A 19,924-nucleotide genomic window follows, 5' to 3' on the forward strand; every position below is an offset into this window, starting at 1 on the left:
ATTAAATCTATATAGTAGTTTGGGTAGGATAGTCATTTTGATTATGTTAATTCTACCTATCCATGAACATGGGATATTCTTCCATTTCTTTAGATCCTCTTCAATTTCTTTCTGAAGTGTTTTGTAGTTTCCCTGCTAAAGGTCTTTCACTTCCCTTGTAAGGTTGATTCCTAGGTATCTGATATTTTTTGATACTATTTTAAATGGAATTGTAATTATAATCTCTCTCCTCAGCTTCGTTGTTAGTATATAGAAACGCTACTGTCTTTAGTGTATTGACTTTGTATCCAGCCACTTTGCTGTATTGATTGATTATTTCTAGGAGTTTTATTGTGGACTCTTTGGTGTTTTCTATGTGTATCATCGTATCGTCTGCAAATAGAGATAGTTTGTGTTCCTCTTTCCCAATTTGGATTCGTTTGATTCCCTTCTCTTGTCGGATTGCTATTGCTAGGACTTCTAAGGTTATATTGAATAAGAGCGGAGAGAGTGGAGAGCCTTGCTTAGTTCCTGATCTTAGTGAGAATGCATCTAGTTTCTCGCCATTAAGAGTAATATTGGCTGTCGGTTTTTCATAGATAGCTGTAACTATCTTGAGGAAGGATCTTTCTAACCCTATTTTGCTGAGTGTCTTTAACATGAAAGGGTGTTGTTATTTTGTCAAATGCCTTCTCTTCATCGATTGATATGATCATGTGGTTTTTGTTTTTCTTGTTTTTGATGTGATGTATAATGTTGATTGATTTGCGTATGGTGAACCAACCTTGCATTCCTGATATAAATCCCACTTGGTCATGATGTATGATCTTTTTGATGAAGTGCTGGATTCAGTTTGCTAAGATTTTGTTGAGTATCTTTGCATCTATGTTCATTAGTGAGATTGCTCTGTAGTTTTCTTTTTTGGTGGTGTCTTTGCCATCTTCGGGAATGAGTGTGATATTGGCCTCGTAAAAGAAATTGGGGAGGATTCCAGTTTTCTCTATGGTTTGGAAGAGCCTATGGAAAAGTGGTAGTAGGTCTTCTCGAAATGTTTGGTAGAATTCACCTGTAAATCCATCTGGGCCTGGACTTTTGTTCTTAGGGAGTTTCTTAATTACATCTTCAATTTCCTCTGAGGTGATTGGTCTATTTAGGCTTACTATTTCTTCCTACTCCAGTCTTGGAAGATGGTATTTTTCTAGGAATCTGTCGATATCTGCTGGGTATTCTAGCCTAGTTAAGTATAGCTGTTCATAGTATGATCTTATGATATGTTGTATTTCTTGAAATTCTGTTGTAATCTCTCCCTTTTCATTTGTGATTCTACTGATTTGGGTGTTTTCCCTCTTTTTTTTTGGTGAGTTTTGCCAGTGGTTTGTCTATCTTGTTTATTTTTTCGAAAAACCAATTTCTGGTCTCATTGATTTCTTGTATTGTTTTCTTAGTTTCTATGTTGTTTATTTCTGCTCTGGTTTTTATTATTTCTTGCCTTCTGGTCGTGGTTGGGTTTCTCTGCTGCTGCTGTTCCATTTCCTTGAGGTGATCGTTTAAACTGTTGATTTTATTGTTTTCCTGTTTCTTGAAATAGGCCTGTATTGCTATAAATTTCCCCATAATTATTGCTTTTGCTGAGTCCCACAAATTTTGACAAGTTGTCTCCTCATTATCATTTGTCTCAAGGAATCTTTTTATTTCTTCCTTGAGTTGTTCTTTGATCCAGCTGTTGTTGAGCAGCATGTTGTTTAATCTCCAGGTATTAGTTTTTCTCCATTGTTTCTTCTTGACATCAATTTTGACCTCTGTTGCATAGTGATCTGAAAGGGTACTTCTAATGATCTTTACCTTTGTGGTCTTATATAGGTTGGCTTTGTATCCTAAGACATGGTCTATTCTGGAGAAGGTTCCATGTGGGTTTGAGAAGAATATGTATTCTGCTTTTTAAAGATGGAGGGTTCTATATAAGTCTATTAGCCCTAAATCTTCTAATTTTTCATTTAGAGCTCTTATTTCTTTGCTATTTTTCTGTTTGGTGGATCTGTCCAGTGGTGATAGTGGAGTATTAAGATCCCCTACTATTATCATATTTCCCTTCATGTGTTTCTCCAGGTTTGCCAGTAGTTGCCTCACATATTTTGCTGACTCTATATTAGGTGCATAGATATTGACCAGGGTTAGTACTTCTTGGTTAGTACTTCAGGTTAGTACTTCTTTGATCTAATGTTCCCCTGATCAGTAGGTAGCGACCCTCTTTGTCTTTGATCACTTTCTTGAGATTGAATGCAATTTGGTCTGATACAAGAATGGCTGTCCCTGATCTTTTTTGTTTTCCATTGGCCTGTATAATTACTTTCCATCTCTTTATTCTAAGCTGGTGTTTATCCTAAGCTGGTGTTTATCCTGTAGTTGTAGGTGTGTTTCTTGGAGACAGCAGAAGTCTGGTTTATTTTTCCTAACCCAGTTCTCTACTATGTGTCTTTTAATTGGAGAGTTTAGTCTGTTAACATTTAGGGAAATTATTGAGAGAGAGGACTGTTGTGCAATTGTATTGTGTGGAGTGGTTGATGTTACAATCGGGGGTTTGGATTGTGTAATTCATCTCTGAGTAGGTTGTTTAAGATCGGCTTAGTTTGCACAAATAGTTCAAGTTCGTTCATGTTTGAGAATGTTTTTAGTCTGCCCTCCCATATGAATGATAGTTTTGCTGGGTATTGGACCCTGGGTTGGAAATTTCTTTCATTCAGTCGTTTAAATATGTCATTCCACTGTCTTCTTGCTTGAATTATTTCAAATGGGAGATCTGGTTTGATTCTTATGTCCTTTCCTTTGTATTTGAGGTTCTTTTTTTCTCCCTTATTGCTTTAAGGAGTTCTTCTTTCTCTTTGTTTTTTGCCATTTGGATTATTATATGTCTTGGTGTTGGTTTATTAGGGTTTATTTTATTAGGGATTCTCTTGGCTTCCTGGATTTTCCCTGAATTTTCTTTCCAGAGGGTGGGGAAGTTCTCTGTTATTATCTCCCTGACTACCTGTTCTTCCCCCTTCCCTATTTCCTCCCCTTCTGGTATACCCACAATTCTTAGATTGTTTCTTTTGTCCTTGTTCATTAGATATTGGATTTTTCTTTCCAGGGCTTTGCCTTTTATTTCTTTGTTGGTTTCTTGATCATTTTTTGTTTGCAGTTTTCCTTCGAGTTCTTCAATGTGCTTCTCCAACTCTGTGTTTCTGCTCGTAAGGCTTGTTACTTTGTCTTTTAATTCCTTCATTTCTTTTTGTATGGACTCTCTCATGTTCTTTGACATTTCGTCTTTAATTTGGCTGATTCGTTCATCCATGGATTTCTTATATTCGGTCGCTAGTGTTTCTTTGATTTCTTTTATTAATTCTTGCATTTCCTTCCTCATATCCGCTTTTATCTGTGCGTTTTGGTGGACTTGGAAACTTGCTAGGGATTGTCATGGTGTCTCCAGATATTAGGGATCTCCTTGATTTACGCATATTTCTTTGTATTTAATGGTGTGCTTTGGAGTGCTGTGGCTTCTAATTTCGGCCTACTTTGGTCCCCTGTGGAGTGAAGATGGGTCACTTTCCTGAGGGTGGTTCTAGAGGGGGCTGTTGGGTGAGCTTGTTGAACCTAGCTCTTTCTTCCCCCCTTTGCTACTTAGAGGTCAGCCTTGTCTGACCTTTAGCAGTCCTTTCTGCTCCTTATTTCAGCCTGCAGTGCAGTTCCGCTCCTGGCCCCAATGGTTGCTGGCGCTGTTGAGCCTAGCTCTCTGTCCTCCCTCCTCTCTCTGGGAGTTTATGGAGCTCTACCCCCTCCAAGCCTCTGCTGAAAAAATTTTCCTTGGACAAACCCCGCAGGCTCTGCCTTCAGCCTTGGAGTGTCCAAGGTCCATTCCAGGGCTCGGGGGGGGGGGGTGGACTGCTCTAGGTCACCCAAGGGTCCAGGTGGCCAACCCAATCTCACCCCATCTGTTGGTGCTAGCCTGTCCCAGCGGCGCAGGTGAAGGATTCTCCTCCCCCCTCCTGCCTTCTACTCGGGCTTGGGGTCCCTGGGGCAGCTTGCTTGGATTGCCACACTGCTGCAGGGCTGGGCATCCACGTGGGTGGGAGGAACTTACCCAGTCAGCTCTCCACTCGGGCTTGGGGTCCCTGTCTCTAGGACGGGCGGCCACTTGGGAGCGGGGCACTCCCCTGTCCGTTCTCCATTGGGTTTGGGGTCCCTGGCTCTTGGACAGGCAGCCACGTAGGAGTGGGACACTCACCTGGCCATTCTCCGCTGGGTTTGGGGTCCCTGGCTCTCATAAATGGCCTTTTTATACACCAATAATGATAGGGAAGAAATGCACATTAAGAAGGCAATCCATTCACATTAGTGCCACATAAACTCAAATATCTTTTAGTCAACTTGACCAAAGAGGTGAAGGACCTATACCAAGAGAATTATAAAACCCTGCTCATGGATTGGCAGGATTAACATCTTAAAATGGCAATACTCCCCACAGAATTATACAAATTTAATGTGATCCCTCTAAAGATACCCATGACATTTTTCAAAGAAGTGGATCAAACACTTTTGAAATATATTTGGAACAATAAAAACCCTCAAATACCTAAAGAACTTCTAGGGAAAAGAAATATGGGAGGCATTACTTTCCCCAATTTTAAACTATATTACATAGCAATGGTTATCAAAACAGCATGGTTTTGGAATAAAGACAGACACTCAGATCAGTGGAATAAGTTTGGGTACTCAAAGAATATTCCCCAGACATACAAGCACCTAACTTTTGACAAAGGAGCAAGAAATCCTAAGTGGAACAGGGAAAGCCTCTTCAACAAGTGGTGTTGGAATAGCTGTTTAGCCAATTGCAAAAAAGTGAATGTAGACCCCCAGTTAACATCATGTATGAAGGTAAAATCAAAATGGATTAAAGACCTTGATATCAGACCTGATACCATATGGTATATAGAACAAAATGTAGGTAAAACACTCCATGACATTGAGAATAAAGAGATCTTCTGGAGGAAACTACACTTTCCAAGCAAGTGGAAGCACAATAAACAGATGGGAATACATTAAGCTGAGAAGCTTCTGCATCTCAAAAGAAATAGTGCCCAGGTTTAAAGAACCACCCACCATGTGGGAGAACTATTCACCCAATACCCATCAGATAAGGGGCTAATATCCAAAATATACAGGGCACTGACAGAACTTTAGAATAAAAAACATCTAATCCCATCAATATTGGGAGAAGAAATGGACAGACACTTTGTTAAATAAAAACACAAATGACCAAAAGGCACATGAAAAAATGCTTTTCATCACTAATCATCAAGGAGATGCAAATCAAAACAATGATGAGATACCATCTCACACCACAGAGACTGGAGCACATCACAAAGAATGAGAACAATCAGTGTTGATGGGGATGTGAAGAGAAAAAAACTCTTATCCAGTGCTGGTGGGAATGCTGTCTAGTTTTCCTTTATGAAAAGCGGTATGGAGATTCCTCCAAAAACTAAAAATTGAGCTCCTATTCGATCCAGCTATACCACTCCTAGGGATATACCCTAGGAACACAAGAATACAATACAAAAATCCCTTCCTTACACCTATAGTTATTGCACCACTATTCACTATAGCCAGACTCTGGACACAACCAAGATGCCCTTCAATAGATGAATGGCTAAAGAATCTGTGGTACATATACACAATGGAATATTATACAGCCATCAAAAGAGATGAAGTCATGAACTTTTCCTATACATGGATGTACATGGAATCCGTTACACTTATTTAAATAATTCAGAGGGAGAGAAATAGTCGCAGAATAGTCTCACTCATCTATGGGTTTTAAGAAAAGTGAAAGACATTTTTGAGACTGTGAAAAACTGTGAGTGCTGCCTCTGTGTGTCTGTCTACTATCCTGTTGCGTGAACCTCTTGGGAGTGGGCCGAAAAGAGGCTCCAGAAAACTCGCTCTCCCAGAGACCAGATCCATGGCGGGACTCCACAACGTGAAAACTGCCTATGCTTTGCAGAGCCCGGTCCCCTGTTTGTGACGTCAGGCTGGGAAAATCAACGAAACTACGCCTGCCCAGTGGGGCCCAAATGTGAAAAATTGTAAGTGCTGCCTGTGTTTGTCTGTCTACTATCCTGTTGCATGAACCTCTTGGGAGTGGGCCGGAAAGAGGCTCCAGCAACACGGCCACTCCACTTCACTACACTGGCATGTACTCTTTCTAAGAAAAGAACACCATCGCAACAAAAAGAAAAAATCACACTAAGAACTGTGCTGGATCATTGAAGCAAGCATTTCTCTCCGGACTGTCTTCTCTGCTGCATGTTCAGGCCTAAGATATGATCCTGTATGAGAGTTCATCCACAGAGGACTCTCCTCCGTTGGAGACACATCTAGAAAGGGTGGAGCCAGAGGAGTGTGCTGCCTGCATCATTTAGCCAATAAATACCACCACAACACGTAGAAAAACCCACAATACAAGTGTGACAATGGGAAACAATGCAAGCCAGCATCAGACATAAAGAATGAAGATGACAATTCTGATGACCAGATAATGACCAACCAACTAATCAACCTCTCAGATAAGGACTTTAGACTAGTAATATGGAAAATGCTCAAAGAACTCAAAGAAACCATGGGTCGAGTTGTACAGAACACTAATAAAAACCAAAAAAATATGAAGACAGAAATCACAAAACTCCAAACTGAAATAACATGTCAACTAACAGGCCTGAAAAACTCATTAAACAAAGTGAATGACAAAATGGATAAGCTCTAGCACAGGGTATCAGAGCTGAGAATAGAGTTGGTGTTGTGGAAGATGAGATACATAACAATTCCATACAGCAGGAGAGATTGGAAAAAAAACTTAAAGCAAATGAACAGACAATGGAAAAATTAGTCAAAAAATGGGAACAGATGAAAATAGAAGTTTATGATAAGCTCAACAGAAACAACTTAAGAATCATTGCAGTCCCAGAGACCCAGGAAGAAAATTGCCAGGAAGAATTAACAGTCAAGAACATCATTAAAGAGAAACTCCCAGAGCTAAAGAATATATGTGATCAAATCCTGCAAGCTTGAAGAGTACCACCCAAAAGAGACCCCAGAAAAACCACTCCAAGACACATCTTAGTCACAATGACGAATCCCACAGATAGAGACAGAATTCTGAAAACAGCAAGATCAAAATGGGAAATTACATTCAAGCAAGTATCCTTGAGATTTACAGCAGACCTGTCACCAGAAACACTCAAGCCCAGAAAGCAGCGGTGGGATATTGTGACAAGACTGAATGAAATAAATGCTTCACCTAGAATATTGTACCCAGCAAAACTCACTTTCTGGTTTGACGGAAGAATACATGGTTTCACAGACAAAAAACAGCTCAGAAACTTTACAGACTCAAAACCAGTCTTAAAAGAAAAACGGAAAGACCTATTTTAAGACAAGACTAACCAAAAGACACATCAAATTTCAATATAAAGATGGCATTAAATCCCAGAACAATTTTTTCTCTCAATGTCAATGGAGTAAATGCACCACGTAAGAGACACAGAGTGGCTAAATAGATGAAAAAAAAAACTCAATCCAACCTTTTGCTGCCTACAAGAAATGCATCTAAATAGTCAGAACAAACATAGACTCAAAATAAAAGGCTGGAGAAAAATTATCCAAGCAAACAACACCCATAAAAAAGCTGGAGTAGCCATACTAATATCAGATAATGCAAACCTTATACTCAGGAAGGTTGTAAGGAACAAAGATGGACATTTTATATTAATCAAGGGGTATGTAGAGCAGGAAGAAATAACTCTCCTAAACATATATGCACCGAATGAGGGGCCAGCAAAATATTTAATACAATTCTTGACAAATCTGAAAAATAATATCAACAACAACACAATAATTGTGGGAAACCTCAACACGGCTTTGTCAACACTGGATAGGTCAACCAGACTAAAACCCAACAAGAATATACTAGACCTGAAGAGAGAAATGGAAGAAAGAGGCCTAGTGGATATATATAGAACACTCCATTCTCAGAAACCTAGATACACATTCTTCTCCAATGTACATGGGACATTCTCCAGGATAGACTACATGCTGGCACATAAAACATACCTCCATATTATCAAGAGGATAGAAATTTTGCAGACTACTTTTGCTGACCACAAGGCTCTGAAATTATTTGTGAATTCCAAAGGGACTCAGAAGAAAAACTTTAACACCTGGAAGTTAAACAATCTCATACTCAATAACCAGTGGATCCGAGATAAAATCAAGGAGGAAATCAAAAGTTTCCTGGAAACAAATGACTATAAAGACACAAACTATCAGAACTTATGGGACACAGCAAAAGCAGTACTGAGAGGAAAATTCATAGTTTTGCAGTCACACATCAAGAAGGAAGAAGGAGCTTACCTGAATAGCTTAATAACACAGCTAATAGAACTAGAAAGTGCTCAACAAAAGGACCCAAAAATAGGGAGACAGAAGGAAATAACAAAGCTGAGAGCAGAAATCAATGAAGTGGAAACCCAAAAAACAATCTGAAAGAATAACAAAAGCAGAAGTTGGTTCTTTGAAAAAATAAACACGATTGATAAACCACTGGCAAACCTAACAAAGAAAGAGAGAGACAGAAACTTGATAACTCGTATTAGAAATGAAAAAGAAGAGATCACTACTGGTATGGCAGAGATTCAAAGTGTAATCAGAAACTACTTGGAGAAACTTTATGCCACTAAAAATGAGAACCTGGAAGAAATGGATAAGACTCTTATAGTCTTCCATGGTTGAAGGAAGAGGATATAGTATATCTAAACACCCCCTTCTCCAATGATAAAATTAAAACGGTAATCAAATGTCTGCCCAAAAACAAAAGCCCAGGCCCAGATAGATTCACTAATGAATTCTTTCAAACTTTCCAAGAGGAACTACTACCAAATCCTGGCAAGACTCTTTCATGAAACTGAACAAATGGAAACACTTCCAAATAGCTTTTATGAAACCAACATCACCTTGATACCTAAACCAAACAAAAATGCTACAAAAAAATAAAATTACAGACCAATATCGCTGATGAATGCAGATGCAAAGATCCTCAACAAAATCCTGGCAAATAGGATTCAATGCCTCATTAAGAAGATCATCCACTATGAACAAGTAGGTTTCATCCCAGGAATGCAAGGATGGTTTAACATCCGTAAATCTATCAACATAATACACAACATCAACAACAAGAAAAATAAAAATCACATGTTCATATCAATAGGCGCAGACAAAGCATTTGGTAAGGTCCAACAGCCATTCTTGATCAAAACTCTCAGCAAGATGGGAATGGAAGGAACCTTTCTCAATATAGTTGAGGCCATCTACCACAAGCCAGTGGCAAATATTATCCTCAATGGAGAAGAACTAAAAGCCTTCCCTCTAAATTCTGGCACAAGACAAGGCTGTCTTCTCTCACCACTCCTATTCAACATAGCACTGGAAGTACTCGCTGTAGCAATTAGGCAAGTAAAAGATATCAAGGAAATCCAGATAAGAAAGGAAGAGGTCAAGTTCTCACTGTTTGCAGATGACATGATTCTCTACTTAGAAAACCCTAAAGACTCTACCAAAAAGCTTCTAGAAACAATAGACTCATATAGCAAGGTGGCAGGCTACAAAATTAACACACAAAAATCAATGGCCTTTTTATACACCAATAGTAATAAGGAAAAAATGAACATTAAGAAAACAACCCGGGGCGGGCGAGGTGGCGCTAGAGGTAAGGTGTCTGCCTTGCAAGCGCTAGTCAAGGATCAGGACCGTGGTTCGATCCCTCGGTGTCCCATATGCTCCCCCCAGCCAGGGGCAATTTCTGAGTGCTTAGCCAGGAGTAATCCCTGTGCATCAAAACGAGTGTGGCCCCCAAAAAAAATCAATTTAAAAATAAACTTTTCGGGGCCGGGCGGTGGCGCTGGAGGTAAGGTGCCTGCCTTGCCTGCGCTAGCCTAGGACGGACCGTGGTTCAATCCCCCGGCGTCCCATATGGTCCCCCAAAAAGCCAGGAGCAACTTCTGAGCGCATAGCCAGAAGTAACCCCTGAGCGTCACAGGGTGTAGCCCAAAAACCAAAAAAAAAAAAAAAAAAAAGAAAACAACCTCATTCAAAATAGTGCCACACAAACTCAAATATCTTGGAATCAACTTGACTACAAATGTGAAGGACCTATACAAAGAAAACCATAAAACTCTGCTCCAAGAAATGAGAGGACACGCGGAAATGGAAACACATACCCTGCTCATGGATTGGCAGGATTAACTCATGAAAATGGCAATACTCCCCAAGGCATTATACAGATTTTATGCTATCCCTCTAAAGATACCCATGACATTCTTCAAAGAAGTGGATCAGGCTCTTTTGAAATTCATTTGGAACAATAAACAGCCTAGAATAGCTAAAGCAATGATTGGGAAAAAGAATATGGGAGGAATTACTTTTCCCAACTTTAAACTTTACTACAAAGCAATAATTATCAAAACAGCTTGTTATTGGAATAAGGACAGGACCTCAGATCAGTGGAATAGGCTTGACTACTCAGAGAATGCTCCCCAGACATACAATCACCTAATTTTTGATAAAGGAGCAGGAAATTCTAAATGGAACAGGGAAAGCCTCTTCAACAAGTGGTGTTGACACAACTGGCTAGCCACTTGCAAAAAATTGAACTTAGACCCCCAGCTAACGTCATGTACAAAGGTAAAATCCAAATGGATTAAAGACCTCGATATCAGACCCAAAACCATAAGATATATAGAAAAACACATATGCAAAACACTCCAGGACATTGATTCTACAGGCATATTCAAGGAGGAAACAGCACTCTCCAAGAAAGTGAAAGCAGATATTAACAGATGGGAATATATTAAGCTGAGAAGCTTCTGCACCTCAAAGGAAATAATGCCCAGGATACAAGAGCCACCCACTGAGTGGAAGAAACTATTCACCCTATACCCATCAGATAAGGGGCTAATCTCCAAAATATACAAGGCACTGACCGAACTTTACAAGAAAAACACATCTAATCCCATCAGAAAATGGGGAGAAAAAATGGACAGACACTTTGACAAAGAAGAAATACAAATGGCCAAAAGACACATGAAAAAATGCTCCACATCACTAATCATCAGGGAGATGCAAATCAAAACAATGATGAGATACCACCTCACACCCCAGAGAATGGCACATATCACAAAGAATGAGAATAAACAGTGTTGGCGGGGATGTGGAGAGAAAGTAACTCTTATCCACTGCTGGTGGGAATGCCGTCTAGTTCAACCTTTATGGAAAGTGATCTGGAGATTCCTCCAAAAACTGGAAATCGAGTTCCCATATGATCCAGCTATACATCTCCTAGGAATATACCCTAGGAAAACAAAAATACAATACAAAAACTCCCTTTTTACACCTATATTCATTGCAGCACTATTTACCATAGCAAGACTCTGGAAACAACCAAGATGCCCTTCAACAGACAAATGGCTAAAGAAACTGTAGTACATATACACAATGGAATATTATGCAGCTGTCAGGAGAAATGAAGTCATGAAATTTTCCTATACATGGATGTACACAGAATCTATTATGCTGAGTGAAATAAGTCAGAGAGAGAGAGAAAAACGCAGAATGGTCTCACTCATTTATGGGTTTTAAGAAAAACGGAAGACATTTTTGCAATAATAATTTTCAGACACAAAAGAGAAAAGAGCTGGAAGTTCCAGCTCACCTCAGGAAGCTCACCACAAAGAGTGATGAGTTTAGTTAGAGAAATAACTACATTTTGAACTGTCCTAATAATGAGAATGTATGAGGGAAATGGAAAGCCTGTTTAGAGTACAGGTGGGGGTCGGGTGGGGATGAGGGAGATTTGGGATATTGGTGATGGGAAAGTTGCACTGGTGATGGGTGGTGTTCTTTACATGACTGAAACCCAAACACAATCATGTATGTAATCAAGGTTTTTAAATAAAATATTAAAAAGAGACATTTTTGCAACAATCCTCAGAGACAAAGAGAGGAGGGCTCTGGAACTCCCAGGTCACTTCATGAAGCTCACCACAAACAGTGGTGAGGGCAGTTAGAGAAATAACTACACTGAAAACTATCATAACCATATGAATGAGTGTGGGAACTGAAAAGCCTGTCTAGAGTACAAGCAGGGGTGTGGTAGGTGGATATTTGTGACATTGGTGGTGTGAATGTTGCACTGGTGAAGGGTGGTGTTTTTTACATGACTGAAACCTAATCACAATTATGTTTGTAATCAAGCTGTTTAAATAAAATTATTTAAAAAGATTGATTGTCCTAAGACTTTAAAAATTATGTTTGAATTTGGTTAGAGATTGCATTGAATCTACATAGAAATTTATGTAAGATAGTCATTTTTGACTTTGTTGATTCTATCTACCCAAGAGCATAGAATTTTCTTCCATTTCTTTTTATCCTCTTCAATTTTATTTTAAAGTGTTTTGAAGTTTTCAAGGTATAGGTCCTTCACTTCTCTTGTAACTTTGATACCTATGTACTTGATATTTTGGGATATTATTTTAAATGTCTTCTTTTTTTTTTTTTTTTTTTTTTTTTTTGGTTTTTGGGTCACACCCGGCGGTGCTCAGGGGTTACTCCTGGCTGTCTGCTCAGAAATAGCTCCTGGCAGGCACGGGGAACCATATGGGACACCGGGATTCGAACCAACCACCTTTGGTCCTGGATCGGCTGCTTGCAAGGCAAACACCGCTGTGCTATCTCTCTGGGCCCCAGAACTGTCTTCTGAATCTTTTTCTCATATACTTCTTTATTTGTATAGAAGTACACTACTATCTTTTGTGTATTTACTTTGTATCTGGTCACTTTTCTGTACTGGCTAATTGTTTCTAGGACTTTTACTGTAGACTCTTTAGAGTTTTCTATGTATATCATCATATCATCTGCAAAAAGAGATATTTTGAGTTCCTCTTTTCCTATTTGGATTCCTTTGATTCCCTTCTCTTGTCTGATTGCTATTGCTAGGACTTCTAAGATTATATTAAATAAGAATGAAGACAGTGGACAACCTTGCCTAGTTCCTAACCTTAGTGGAAATGCTTTCAGTCTTTCACCATTAAGGACAATGTTGGATGTGTGGTTTTCATAGATAGCTGTAACTATCTTGAGGAAGATTCCTTCCAGTCCTCTTTTGCTGAATGTTTTCATCATAAATGTGTGTTGGATTTTGTCAAATGCCTTCTCTTCATCAATTGATATAATTATGGGATTTTTGTCTTTCTAGTTGTTGATGTTGATTTATTTGCATATGTTGAATCATTCTTTCATCCCTAAGGTAAAACCCACTTGGTCATGTATAATTTTTTGATGTAGTGCTGAATTTGGTTTGTTAAGATTTTGTAAGGATTTTTGCAGCTATGTTCTTTAGTGAGATTGGTCTGTATTTTTCTTTCTTGGCAGTGTCTTTTTCATCTTTGAGAATGAGTGTGATATTAGCCTGATAAAAGATATTAAGGAAGATTCATTTCTTTTCAATGTTTTGGAAGAGTCTGTGGATCAGAATGTTTGATAAAATTCATATGTGAAACCATCTGAACCTCGACTTTTGTTCTCGGGGATTTTCTTAATTACTGATTCAATTTTTTCAGATATGATTGGCCTATTTAGGCTTTCTACATCCTCCTTATTCAGTCTTGGAAGATGATAGTTTTCCAAGAATCTGTTGATTTCTTCTGAGTTCTCTAACTTAATTGAAAATAGTTGTTCATAATAATTCCTTATGATATATTGGATTTCTTGGGGTTCTTTTGTAATGTCTCCCCTTTCATTTGTGATCCTACTTATTTAGGTGTTTTCCTCTTTTTTATTTTTTGGTGAGTCTTGCCATTGGCTTTTATATCTTGTTTATTGTTTTGAAAAATCTACTCCTGGTTTTATTGATATTTTGTAATGTTTTTTAGTTTCTATGTTGTTTATTTCTGCTTTGGTTTTATTATTTCTATTTGGTTGTGTTTGCATTTCTTTGCTGCTGTTGTTCCAGCTTCTTAAGGTGTCCCTTTAAACTGCTGGTTGTGTCTTTCTCCTCTTTCCTGACATAAGCCGATATTGCTATGAGTTTCCCCTACTTACTGCTTTTGATGTGTCCCACAGATTTTGAAAAATTGTCTCTTCATTTTCCTTTGTCTCAGGAATATTTTTAATATTTTTTCCTTGGGTTCCTCTTTGATCCAGCTGTTACTGAGCAGCAAGTTGTTTAATCTCCAGGTGTTCGATTTTCTCCATAGTTTCTTTTTACAGGCAATCTTGAACTCTATTGCATAGTTATTTGATAAGGTGCTTCTAATAATCCTTATATTTGTGATTTTATGCAATTAGATTTATATCCTAAGGCATGGTCTATTCTGAAGAAGGTTCCATGTAAACTTGAGAAATATGTGTATTCTATTTTCTGGGGGCAGTGGACCCTATATAAGTCTATTAGCCCTAGTTCCTCTATTTATCATTTAGGTCTTTTATTTCTTTGCTAATTTTCCGTATGGTGGAACTTTCCACTGGTGATAGTGAAGTATTGGGATATCCTACTACTATCACATTTTCTTTCATATGTTTCTACAGGTTTGTGAGCAAATATCTTACATATGATTATAAAAATTATCCATACTTTAATATTTTTATATTTAAAGAAAATGACATAGTTGACATAACTTATCATGATATATTTGTTTAAAGGTAAAGGAAAGCAAAGTTATTGAAAGAATTGTTCTTTGTCTGTTCTTTGTTGGTTGCAGTGCACAAGGGAAACACCTTACTGCTCTGCTTTTATTCTGGCCCCTTGAGTTAAAGTCTTTAGTCTGGGGACAGGTTCCATTTACCAAATAAAGTACTTAATTCTGGTAAAATTTAATGGCTTTCTTTGGAAGTGAAATTAAACCCCAAACTTTTTGGTAATCACTGATAAGTGTGAGTCACCTGTCATGTAGCTAGATTAAGCCAGTGCTACTGTCGAGACACAATAACTCAGTTGAGCTCTGGGAGGGTCTTAAGCTGGCTACTTAAGTTTTTTCTAAGATCACTCCAGCTTCCCAACTTTCCATTCTAGAATATAGCATTAAAGCTCAAAGAGAGAAATATGAAACTGCCTTTATATTAGAGGTGCTTATTAAAGACACTTACTATTAGTTTCATAGGGGCCAGAGTGGAGGCACTAGAAGGCTTTCCAGGTGCTAGCCAAGGACAGACCGTGGTTCAATCCCCAGGTGTCCTATATGGTCCTTCTAAGCCTGGAGCAATTACTGAGAGCATAACCAGGAGTAACCCCTGAGCATCAATGGGTGTGCCCCCAAAAAAGAAAAAAAAATAGTTTGATAGACCTCCCATTTTTAGAATGACAATAAAGTTTCATTATAATCAGATATCATTTCTAATATTATCCAGACCCATAGATAATATCATGTGTCGTAAAGTTATCATATGACCAAAATTAAAATTTAAAACTGTTAATTTTTTAACAATATCATGCACTCACAAAATTAGCAATATTACCTGAAAAGGGTTAACCATAAAAAATCGCCACATTATCTACACAATTCTTTTATTTTTAAAACCTCTAAAGTTAGAGAAACTTGTAAACTTTCAAAAATCCAGACTATTTCTTTTCCTAATTTAGTTATCAATTTACTATTAGCATATAGACAATAGGCTCCCTGGCGAGATTCTCTTCTCCCAGGTAGGGAACAAAATGAGCTAGTGGCAGGACCCTCACAAGTTCTAAGTAAATTTAATGTGACAAGATCAAGGGTATAAATCCAGTATATTGCCATTCACAGGTTTGAAAAGCATGCTTACATTATTTTTCTTAGCAAAATACCAAGTATGTCTGTTAACAGAAGCATATCAGTTTATACTGTTTGAACTGCAAAACAAATCACATAACTCTTGGTGGTTTGCAAACCTTTGAATAGATAATTTCAATTAAGAACCCAGAGGAGGGGCTGGAGATATAGCACAGCGATGTTTGCCCTGCAAGCAGCCAATGCAGGACCTAAGGTGGTGGTTCGAATTCCTGTGTCCCATATGGTCCCCCATGCCTGCCAGGAGCTATTTCTGAGCAGATAGCCAGGAGCAACCCCAGAGCACAGCCGATCGTGGCCAAAAAACAAAAAAAAAACATAAAAAAAATAAATAAATAAATAAAAAAGAACCCAGAGGAAAAAAGGAAGGTAAGTTTTTGTCTTAAAACAGTTCCTCTCTGGCCAGGCCCTAGATGACCTACTGATATAGATTAATTGATTAACAAGAAGGCATGTTTCCCTATCAAATTTTCTTCTCTTGAGGGAACTGGTTTTTTAGATCCAGCTATTACAAATAACTAACTCCAGGGCCAGAGAGATAGCAAGTAGGTAGGGCATTTGCCTTGCACGCAGAAGAAAGGTGGTTCAAATTCTGACATCCCATGTGGTCCCTGAACCCTGCCAGGAGCAATTTTTGAGCATAGAGCTAGGAGTACCCCTGTGCACTGCTGAGTGTGACCCCCACCCAAAAAAAGAACAGAAAAGAAAAGAAAAACCAAAATCAAAATAAAACCTAATTTCCTCAGATATGGCTTTTTTTTTTGTTTGTTTGTTTGGAAGGACAAATAAAAGAGACAAAATTATAGGAAAGGGATGCAGAATCTATACTCGGTAAAGTTCAATAGCCCAATGCTATCCTCCAAAACCTTTTTGGAATGCAAATTAATTAGCAAGTAATCAAAGTGTCCAGGGGATATCCCTAAAGGAAAACAATCCTTTCTGTTACAAACTGCTATGGCATAACAAAGAGGAAAGAAGTTGTTTTTTGGTGCTGAGTTTTCCAGCACCAAATAAAGAGAACTTTAATCAAAGGCTATTTTTTGCCTGTAAAAAAGTCCTTATGTTAGGAAGTAGGAAGTTCACTATGTACACTCTTAAATACAGCCGAAAGAGAAGATCATCTATACACTAAGTATTTATTACAAAGCATGCAAAATGTCAGTTCCTTTACCCAAAATCTCATTAGCCACCTGAATTTCTTTTTTAGATCTTGAGATTCTTTTTATGTCACAGTGTGACAGCATACTATTGTATTTTCATGTGACTTTTATATACTTGCTGAATAAAATAACCAAGTTAATTCAAGAGGCAGAGAGAGAGAGAGAGAGAGAGAGAGAGAGAGAGAAAGGGTCAGGCGGTGGCGCTAAAGGTAAGGTGCCTGCCTTGCCTGCGCTAGCCTTGGACAGACCGCGGTTCGATCCCCCGGTGTCCCATATGGTCCCCCAAGCCAGGAGCAACTTCTGAGCACATAGCCAGGAGTAACCCCTGAGCGTTACCGGGTGTGGCCCAAAAACCAAAAAAAAAAAAAGAAAAAAAGAAAAGAAAGAGAAAGAGAGAGAGAGAGAGCTGGCATAATCTAAGTCAGAATTAACACCTAAAGCATGGCTACAGAGATAAAACTTAATTGGGCTCTTAATTGAAATGCATGTATAGATAAGGTCTTCACACCACCTAGAGTAATGTGAATTGTTTTGAAGATCAGTGTATACTGATAAATCTGTTACAAAATAGATATGTTTACTATGCAAGGAAATAAACGTGAGCTCTTTTTGTTTTATACCTAGCACGATAGCTGTAATTGAAAAAAATATCCTGCATACATACCCCAAAATATGTTGCATAAACCACAGCACTGTTTCTTCCACACAACTGCGTGTGGCTCCTGTCATACATTGACTCTCATATATTTACTTTCCTGAGGAAATTCTGAGAAATTCCCTGAAGTGACAGGATCCAAGACAGCTGTAGAAAGTTAGGGGAGATTTTCTCTGCTGAGCTTGCCTACATCCAAGGACTATAGCCTCGTCAGGACCCATCCTGGTAAGATGTCCCCACCCAACGCACGTGGGGCCAATTCCTGCCGTGATTGGGTACCCAGAAATTTTTAAATCACAGTGGCCTTGCTCTCTACCTTTTCTCTGCTGAGCCTGCCTACACCCAAGGACTATAGCCTCTTCAGGACCCATCCTGGTAAGATGTCCCCATGCAATGCACGTGGGGCCAATTCCTGCCGTGATTGGGTACCCAGAGACGTTTAAACCACAGTGGCCTTGCTTGCTATCTTTTCTCTGCTGAGCCTGCCTACATCCAAGGACTATAGCCTCTTCAGGGCCCACACCCAAAACGTGGCCGCTCTGCTTCACTTCGCAGCTGCGCTTATCTTGTAAGCCCTAAATTTTATTTCTGTACATTTTAAGAAGCAGTCTACAGCCTTGCCAATGGAGTAATTTTGCAGTACACCCCCATATTTACAGAAATCAAGATGGCTCCTCTAATAATCTAATAAGTAGGAAACAAATAGGTATCCTCTCAAGAAGTTTAGAGTAGAATGATGGAAAATGTTCAGGGAGCTCAAAAAAAAGCATTGATAAACTTGACTGGAGCAAAATTAAGCATCAAGAAGTTTTGTCAACTGAAATTAGAAATTTTCACACTGAGCTAACAGATCAGAAAACTGAGCTTGCCGGGACCCTTATTCCTAGCCTGAGGAGTGCGGGGAGGCTTGTTAAGCCCCCAGCCATCCTTGTTTTTTTCCCCTGACTCCAGGCCTTCCCTGGGTGCCAGCTCCGATGGCCAGAAGTGAGTTCAGGTGGACTCTTAGTGGTCCTCAGGTTCCCTCCTTCCTCCGTGCTCCAGGGGGGAGGTGCATGGGGAGGAGGGCGGGCAGACATCTGGCTTCCGATTTAGTCCTTGATTCTGGAGACCAGCTCTTGCCAGGTATAGGGTTTTTCTCCCCTGGACTTCAGTCTTTCCCTGGGCACTGGTCTAGGTGGACTTTATAGAGGTCAACAGGCTTTCCCTCTATCTCTCCCTACACTAATGGGAATGCACTCTGGGAGGAGGGCAGGCTGTTCTAGCACTGGTTTATATTGGGACAGTCAGTGGAAATTTTTTCTCTCTTTTTTTTTCATATTGATATTATTGTGTGCATATATTCTATATACCCATAATATCCATCTTGTATTGGGACCTTGATACTGCCCTACAAAGCTCATTTCTAATATTTTACTGCCTCAGTTCCAACCTTTACTTCCCCCCATCCTCCCATGTAGGTGCAGCTAATGACATGAAGCTCACCACATAGAATGATAAGTGCAGTTAGAGAAATAACTACACTGAAAACTATCATAACAATGTGAATGAATGAGGGGGAAAAAAGCCTGTCTCGAGTACAGGTGTGGGTGGGGTGGGGAGTAGGTAGATCTGGGAAATTGGTGGTGGGAATCCTGCACTGGTGAAGGAGGGTGTTCTTTACATGACTGTAATCATACAAATACATTTATATTTGTAATCAAAATAAAGATAATTAAAAAAAGGAAGTTCAGGGGAAAGGACCCAATGAAAATAAATATTTTTGTTCGTTTGTTTGGTTGGTTGGTTTTAGGGACACAGTTTTTGATGCTCAGGGGTTCCTCCTGGCTCTGCACTCAGAAATTGGTCTGGCTTCAGGGATCATATGGGACGCCGGGGGATTGAACCAGGGTCCCGCCTAGGCTAGTGCAAGCAAGGCAGACGCCTGACCATTCTGCACCACTGCTCCACCGGTAAATTATACCTTGTCTACCTCGTGACCTTATAATTGTTTCCTCAACATCTGACGCAATGACTCACTCGCTAATAATCCCTTATTCCCATTCAGGGGTCTCAAACTCAATTTACCTGGAGGCCACAGGAGGCAAAGTTGGGGGTGATCCTTGAGTGCGAAGTCAGTATTAAGCCTTGAACATTGGGGTGTGTGACCCAAACAACTAAAATAAAACAAAACAAAACAAAAAGAGATTCCTCGAGGGCAGGGCCACAAAATGTTGTACGGAGGGTCG

The sequence above is a fragment of the Suncus etruscus genome, chromosome Y (genome assembly GCF_024139225.1).
Source record: "Suncus etruscus isolate mSunEtr1 chromosome Y, mSunEtr1.pri.cur, whole genome shotgun sequence".
NCBI classification, from domain to species: domain Eukaryota; kingdom Metazoa; phylum Chordata; class Mammalia; order Eulipotyphla; family Soricidae; genus Suncus; species Suncus etruscus.